This window comes from Chionomys nivalis, chromosome 26, assembly GCF_950005125.1.
Source record: "Chionomys nivalis chromosome 26, mChiNiv1.1, whole genome shotgun sequence".
Classification (NCBI taxonomy): domain Eukaryota; kingdom Metazoa; phylum Chordata; class Mammalia; order Rodentia; family Cricetidae; genus Chionomys; species Chionomys nivalis.
Window position 1 is genome coordinate 34,444,956 of NC_080111.1, and position 5,869 is coordinate 34,450,824.

Sequence of the window (5,869 nt, forward strand, 5' to 3'; positions counted from 1 at the left end):
AATTTTCTGAAAAATAACCATACTGATATCCAATGTAGCAGACTGAGTTTGTAACCCCATGAGCAATGGAGGAGTATAGGGCCCAGGTCTACCCTTGTTCCTGGGGTGCATCTTGAGGACAGTTTCTGGTCAGCCAGCTAACTAAAGCATTCTGTTTGTTCCTGGGCTCCCCTTGCCCTGCCTGGGGATTAGCTGTAGGGCATTGTTGACTCCATCTTTGGCATAGTAATTTCCCACCTGCCTGGGAGGAAATCCTTGTGCAGCAGCTAGGTATATAAGGATTTCCCCAAGGTTGAAAAAACAACATTCAGCTGATCTCCTTTTGAATGACCCAGGTCTCTTTGTGTGTTCTTTCAATCTCCAGGCCCTTGCCTGACTCGTGTACTGTACAGTGGCGCCTAAACTGTACTGAGGGGGTAACACATAATCGGGTTAACCTCATATCCTCTCTAGCTTAAGTTGTCATCAATGTTTTTGTTTTGATCAGAGTTGTTCTGATTTTTATTTCTCTAATGGCTAAGGAGTTTGGAAATTTCACTAAGTGTCTCTCAGTAATTTTAGATTCATATGTTGAAAGCTCTTTGTTTATGTCTTACTCCATTTTTTATTGGATTATTTGTTCTTTTTATGACTAATTTTTTTATTTCTTTGTATGTTTTCAAGATCAGTCCTCTGTCCAATGTGGGGTAGGTGAAGATCATTTCCCATACTACAGGCTGGGCTTTTTTGTATTTCTGATCATGTCCTTTGGTTCACAGAAACTTTTGTTTAAGAAGGTCACATTTCTTAATTATTTCTCTCAGTGTCTGTGCTGCAGGGGATATAATTTGAAAGTGGTCTCTTTTGCCAGTGTGTTCACGTATACTTCCTATGTCTTTTATGTGGTTTAGTGTATTTGGCTTTCTGTTATGGTCTTTGATCCATTTGGAGTTGAGTTTTGTTCATGATGATAGATGTAGATCTACTTTCATTCTTCCCCACCTTGATATTCAGTTATGCCAGCAAAATTTGTTGAATATGCTTTCTTTTTCCATCATATATATATATGAATGAGGCAATTTATTAACCCAGCATCCTTTGTTCTAATGCTTCTTGTTGGCAGGTCACCTGTCCGACAATCCTGTCCATATCTCTCTGTCCCTGAGGTGTTAGCTTGTGGCCCCCATCTTGGTCCTTTTCCACCATTTTCAGTCCCTCCAGGGCTTGGATAACACGGCAGGTCACACTCTTGGAGCCTCTGCTGAAGAGGCTGGGCCTGACAACATTTCTCTGCCATCCTCCATAGATCTTGGTCATGGAGTCAACCCCGGCACCACCACGCAGGTACAGGTGCGGTGCTGTAGAGGCAGCTCCTGTGTAGAACCAGTTCTCATCATAGGGGGCAAGCTCTTTATGTTTGGCCAGCTTGAATGTGTCCACCCATTCGGAGACTTTCAGCTTCCCGGACTTTTTGAGGAAGGCTGCCCGAGCTCTGAGGAACTCCTGCTGGTTAACGTCTTTTACAGTAACTCCAGGCATCATGCGGCCTCTGTGCTGCTAGCCCTCTGTGCTGCTAGCCAGGGAAAAGGGAAAGGGCCCATCTTATATTTTTTTGACTCTTCAACAAAATTCACATGTAGTAGGTTAGTGGATTGATATCAATTCTTAGAATCAGTTTCATTGGTCCTCCTATCTGTTTTTGTGTCAATACCAGGCTCTTTTCAGTACTGTAGCTCTGTAGTAGACTGAAGTCAGGGAATGCGATGACTCCAGAAATTATTTTTTTGTATACGGTTGTTTTGGTTATCCTGCATTTTTTTTTGCTTTTTTTTATATGAAGTTGAGTATTTTTATTTTGAGGTCTGTGAAGAATTTTTCTGATATTTACATGGGAATGGTATTGAACCTGTAGATTGCTTTTGGAAAGGTTTTCATTTTTACTATCTTGATTTCTACCTAACAAGGGCAAGGGACATCTTCCCATTCTCTGGTGTCTTCTTCAGTTGTTTTTTTCAAAGATTTAATGTTCATTTCCTACAGTCCTTTCACTTCTTTAGTAAGTTATTCCATAATATTTTATATTATTTCTGGCTATAGGTAATGGTGATGTTTGCATAACATATTAATTCTAACCATCTTTTTTCAAAAAATATTCCTTGTAACCACCTTCTATCTACCTTCCTGATGACAACTCCCAATCTTCTGATAACCATAATTATACCCCAACTTCTAAGGGAACTTTTAAACAAGACATACAAGTAAATGTGTGAGAGATTTGACTCTTCATGCCTCTGTTATTTCACTTAATTGTATTCTTTGGTCTTAAAAACATCATTGAAGGGCTGGAGAGATGGCTCAGTGGTTAAGAGCATTGCCTGCCCTTCCAAAGGTCCTGAGTTCAATTCCCAGCAACCACATGGTGGCTCACAATCATCTGGAATGAGGTCTGGTTCCCTCTTCTGGCCTGGAGGCTACACACAGACAGAACATTGTATACCTAATAAACAAATATTTTTTTAAAAAAATCATTGAATTTTATGATTTTATGGTTCTGGTTTGAGAGCCAAATTGTGTTTCTTTCACTGGCCCTTTTTTTAATGTTTTGGCTGTTTTCAGGGAGATGTTGCTTTTTCACCTAGTTTTAGATTCAGAAACAAAGGGCTTTTCTTTGGCTCTGGCTTCAGGCCCAACGTTGGAATACCCTTGCTGTAACCCATAATACTTCATAAAAGGTTTTATCAAATACAATCCTGGCTCAAACCAAAATAAAAAGAGGTATCATGATGCTTAAAGAGATTGTGGACACTATCAAATTTTTCTCTACACAATAGCTGCTTTTGGTTAACTGACTGTAAGTGGCTTAAGATCTTAAAGAATAATTTAAAATAAGTCCCTAGTCTTTTCCTCAGGTCAAAAAGATTATGGTAATATGCACAAACTTTATCAGATTGATTACACACAAAGTCTTATTCTTATATGAAGCACGAAACAATATGACACTGAATTAATTTAAAGAGTTTCACTACAGTATGATGTTTTCTCATGTTTTTGAAAAATAAACACATTAACTTCAGAGTTTCTCTACAGGTAGGTTCATATTATTTATTTGGAGATGATTGAAGGAGCTGCGAGCCACTTCCTGCCACCCAGCTCCTGGCTGCAGGCTAGCTTATGCCCTGAAATAACAACGCACAAATTGTATTCATTTAAACACTGCTTGGCCCATTATAGCTAGCCTCTTCTAGGCTAATTCTCACATATTAATTTAGCCCATTTCTAATAATCTGTGTAACACCATGAGGTGTGCTTACCGGAAAAGATTCAGCATGTTTGACCTGGTGGCTGGCTGCATTGCATCTGCCCTGGACAGGAGAGGAAATGGCATCTGCCTCACTTCCCTCTTCCTGCCAGCATTCTGTTCTGTCTACTCCACCCACCTAAGGGCTGGCCTATCAAATGGGCCAAGGCAGTTTCTTTATTAACCAATGACCTTCCTCCATCATTTCCCCCTTTTCTGTTTAAACAAAAAGGAAAGGCTTTCATTTTAACATAGTAAAATTACATATAACAAAACAGTTAAAATTAAGAATTACAATATTTACATCTATTTTATCTTTATCATAACTAAGAAAAACTATAACTATAACTATCCTTCAACTCCATCAAAGTCTCCAGAAAGATATAATATTACCTAAGTAAATGAGAAGTAAGCAACTTATAAAACTCTAGAAATCACAGAGACATCTCACTTCCTGGACAGTCACCCAAAGTTCCTCTGTACAGTTGGGGCATCCATCTTTGGCCTACAGTCCCATAGTTTCCAGCTGACATTTCAATGAAGCAGAAAATTTCAAAGGCAGTTCAATCACTATCTGCTGTGTCCTGCAGAATGTCTCGCAGACTCTTTCATGAATCAGGAACCCCGAAAGATCATCTCTCCTTTAGGCAAGTTCAGCAGTTCTCTCTCTGAGGGTTTTCTGTGTCCAGTTTATGCAATAGTCCAGGCAAGAGCAGTTTCTTGCCCAAATGGCTATCAAACTCCATAAGCAGTCTCTTCAATGCCCATCTTCCTCTTGAAGTAGCTGTTGTTGCCAGGATCAGATGTCTCTCATTGCCATGCAAACCCCTAAGTTATTAAAATATTTTAAATGCCATATTCTGCAGTCTTTGAAAGATATGAAGAATGCCTATCTAAAATATATCTATGCACATTTAAAAATCTAACTAACATAACTACAAACTTGACTATTATAGATGATTATCTATTAACAACCTATATACAATTACATTTTTAAATGAACTACACAATCACAAACCCTTAATCAATATCAGAAATATATACACACATAACAAATTTGACCTTAAATTAGTATTAGTAAACCAAGATTCAATCAATCCAAATTATTTATATCTATATAATATCCCCCTTTAAATGTAAAATAACATTTATAAACAATATTTGGGAATATGGGCGTAGTTATTTCTCTCCAAACTGCTTCCTGCTGTATAGGGGCGCTGTTAATCAGGTCTTTGAGGGTATAACCTGTGTGCTAGATTCATCTCAGTCAGCAGTTAAGTAATTTTCTGAAGGTGTTCACAGCAACCTTTCAGGAGGGAGTGGTCTATTATACCATATTAGAATAGAAGCAATCCATAGGGTCTTTTTTTTGAGACAGGGTTTCTTTGGGGGTTTGGAGCCTGTCCTGGAACTAGCTCTTGTAGACCAGACTGGTCTCGAACTCACAGAGATCTGCCTGCCTCTGCCTCCCATGTGCTGGGATTAAAGGCGTGCATCACCACCACATGGCTAATCCATAGGGTCTTATCCTCTATGAAAACAAAAGAAGAATCTCTTTTCCAAAGTATCATATCCTTAGATCCAAATTCTGAAGTCAAGGTATTTTCAAAATATCTATCTTGGATTAGTTCAGCAGCATTTATAAACAAATATCTTTTAGCAGATGTTGCTCTTTCCTCACCATTAAAACAATTCAAAGAGAACATAATAGCATACAGTATCCAGATTCTCTGTGTATTTTTCATCTTTGTGCAGCTTTACTTTAACCTCTACTTCGTTTATTTTTACTTTTATTTTATATTCTCTGTATATCTTTGTCCTGGAATAACTCTCTGGACCAGGCTGTCCTTGAACACTCAGAGATCTGCCTGTCTCTACCTCCCATGCATTGGGATTAAAGCCGTGTCCTACCACACCTTGAAGTCACAGAGGTCAATCTCCCTCTGCCTCCCAAGTGTTGGGATTAAAGGTGTCTATTACCACAGCCAACTACTCTTTCTTCCCCCTTTTTTGTTTTTTACTTTAAGAACTTTAACTTTTAGCCTGCATATATTTTAAACGCACTGTAAATCATTTAAAGGTTTTCTTTGTTTTGAATCTCTCTTTACTATCTCTCTCTCTCTCTTTTTCTGACCACATGACCTTTTCAATTACTGAGCAATATGGGTAGGATTAAAGCCGTGGCTTTGCCAGCTAGATCCAGCCCATTCCTTAGCTTTCAGCCTCATGGCAGAGGTACCAGCTGTAGCCATGCTTATTGCCACAAGTCTATGGCGTTTCAAGGTCCTGCCAGCAACCAAGCTGCAGCATTCTGCTCCCAGACCACAATGAGTCAACTGCCTGCCTGAAAGATTCAGAGTTTGCTCTGGCAGGACAGCCCAGAAAGGGGCCATTTTAAAATGGCACAACTTTTTTCCTGCTATTGCTGAAAAGAAACAAGCATTCAGTCAGCTTTTATCAACACCATTTAAGTGTTTCGTGGCAGGATCTCTTAAGAGCTGCAGGATTTTGCAGCTAAAGCTCAGTCAGGAAGCCTCTCTTAGATGAGAGCACTTGCTTGCCTCTAGCAATCAGAGCAGACCTGAGAAATAG

At 39.2% G+C, this 5,869-nt stretch overlaps 1 pseudogene; it reads right to left on the reverse strand.

The window, feature by feature from the left end:
- Window positions 1-1,082: 1,082 nt before the first annotated feature.
- On the reverse strand, window positions 1,083-1,518 carry LOC130867096 (40S ribosomal protein S19-like; annotated as a pseudogene).
- Between the last annotated feature and the right edge of the window lie 4,351 nt (window positions 1,519-5,869).